The sequence below is a fragment of the Anomalospiza imberbis genome, chromosome 4 (assembly GCF_031753505.1).
Source record: "Anomalospiza imberbis isolate Cuckoo-Finch-1a 21T00152 chromosome 4, ASM3175350v1, whole genome shotgun sequence".
Taxonomy (NCBI): Eukaryota; Metazoa; Chordata; class Aves; order Passeriformes; family Viduidae; genus Anomalospiza; species Anomalospiza imberbis.
In genome coordinates, this window is record NC_089684.1 from 18,820,533 (window position 1) to 18,820,975 (window position 443).

The following is a 443-nucleotide window of genomic DNA, read 5'->3' on the forward strand; positions in this document are numbered from 1 at the left end:
CTATGTTTCCATGTTGAGACTGACACAAGATAGCTGCGCTGACCACAGCACCACTAAGCAACCACACAAGAAAGCAGTTCCTCTGCTTTTGAGTGGGAGTTTAAGCCTTTCAGATGGATCTAATCTCATGTGTAGATGGCAAGAATGAAATTCTTGTTTGAGAATGGAGTAACATATGAAATGAATTTCAGATGTTCTTAGAACACCAGGAGTATCATATAATGGTGCTTTTCCTATTTTTTGCGCTCTTGCCTAAGCAAATGCAAATTGCCTAATTTGCACATGGGGACCATTTCTTAGGTTCACCATTCTTCCTGCTTTCCTCAATATAAATCTTGCCTTTAAGGTAAGGACTGTACTGGACATTCCATCTCATGGAGTGACCAATCCTCCTTTGAGCAAACAGGCTTGAAGAATACAGGAGCAGAAGAAACAAATCCAGC